Consider the following 2,142-nt stretch of genomic DNA (forward strand, 5'->3'; position numbering starts at 1 on the left):
TTGTCAAACGAATTACAAAAAGCTTCAAGTAACACAAAATAAATTCCTACGGCTCGTTTGGAAATTTTGATAAATATACTTTAGTATAGAGTATGCATGAAGGATTTAAAATAGAGACAATTAGAAAATATATTAAAAGAATATCAATAAATTACTATGATAGAATTACCCAATATACTAATAAAAGTATCAGAGAGATAGTATACGAAACACAACAATAATTGTTTTCAACTAAATTAATTTTCAATCCAAGAACAATATTATAAAAAGTATTTAAAGTAAGATAGAATTCACTTAAAATCAAGCAGGTTTTATACATTTTTTATCAGAATCGTTAGCGATACATTTTTTTATAGTAAATTATGCAAGACGTTTTTTTCTATATAAGACAACAAAAAATCGAATTTGGACGAACAAAAAAAATCAAGAAAATAGTTGAATCGTCAATAAACAAGATAACACTTTAACAAAGAAAATTAATTTTCTACAAAAAAGACGAATTTTCAACTAAAAAAATTAGTTTTTTATCATAAAAATTATTTTTCATCCTAAACTTGTGCATTTAAATTTTTAATAAAATAGCTGAATCCTCAATCAAAATGATCAAATTTCAAACAAATAGTGGAGTTTTGAACTAAAAAAGATCAATGTTTTATTTAAAATATAAATATATAGAACCAGAAATAGGATTATTCCTTTTTAGTTAAAAGAATTAATATTTAACAACAATTAAATGTTCAACAAGTTAGTTGAAATTTATCATAATAGATGAATTTGATAATACATAGTTGAACTTTCAAACAAATGGATATATGTTCATCCAAGCACATTAATTTTATATAAAAAGACGATGTTTGAAACAAATAATTGAATTTTCAACACAAAAATATCAATTTTTAATTCGAAATTTCAATTTTTCAACGAAAGTGAGATTTTTAAAGTTTTAGTTAAAGAATATAATTTTTATCAAAAAAAAAGGATTGTGCAACTTAATAGTTTTTTTCCTAATCACAAAGATAAATTTTCAACCAAGAAGAATAATTTCCTACCAAAAACCTGAATTTTTATCGAAAGTTGTGCTTTTTCAAACAAAAGGTTGAATTTTCAACTAAAAAAAGATAAATTTTTACTTTCAAATATTAATTCTCTAGCATAAATGGTATAATCCAATTTTACCTTACATAAATTAATTTTTCGCGGAAAAGGGAATTTTTAACAAAATAATAGAATCCTCGAAAAAAAGATGAAATTTTAATTAGGAAGTTTATTTTTCTACCAAGAATGACGAATTTTGAACAAAATTCTGAATTTTCAAATACTGTATGAAAACAGATGAATTTGATTCCAAATAGTTCAATCATTAACGAAAAAAGATCGACTTTAAACCAAAAGGATTAATTTTCTACCAAAACAAAAAAATTAAAAAATTGAATTATTAAGTAAAAAAGATCAATTTTCAATTTAAAATATCAATTTTCAACTAAAATAGTGGAACCGAAATTTCTTCTAAAGAAATTGGTTTTTGACAATCAGAAAAGGATTTTTTTTTACATATCTGAATCTTTAATGAAAAATATTAATTTCAACCAAGAATATTACTTTTCTACCAAATATTACGAGTTTTCAACAAAATCTAGAAAGTTTCAAACAAATATATGATTTTTATCTAAAAAATATCACATTTCAACCAAAAGTAGTATAAGTAATTTTTACCATTATAGAAATTAATTAAAAAAAATATATGTAGAAATTTGAAGAAAATAGTTGAATTTTCAATCAAAAAGGTTCGTTTTAAACAGAAACAGATGAAGCTTCAATTATGAACTTAATATTCAACGAAAAAATGGGATGGTACAGTTTTTAGTGCAAAAAATAATTTCCAATTTAAAGAAGTGTAATTAAAAGAAAATATCTGAGTTCTCTACCAAAACAGATTGTAATTAAAAATATCAATCAATTTTTAACCAAGAATGGAAAGTTAAATTTTCACTTCAATAAACTAATTTTAGTTAAGTCAGTTCAGTTCAGATTTATTGTAATACATATTGGGCCAGTGCCCGGTTACAACTTACAAGGGAGTAATAATTCGCTGCTTATAATTACTAACATCCTAATCAACATTTCTATCCAAAAATTTTTAAA

The sequence above is a fragment of the Belonocnema kinseyi genome, chromosome 4 (genome assembly GCF_010883055.1).
Source record: "Belonocnema kinseyi isolate 2016_QV_RU_SX_M_011 chromosome 4, B_treatae_v1, whole genome shotgun sequence".
Taxonomy (NCBI): domain Eukaryota; kingdom Metazoa; phylum Arthropoda; class Insecta; order Hymenoptera; family Cynipidae; genus Belonocnema; species Belonocnema kinseyi.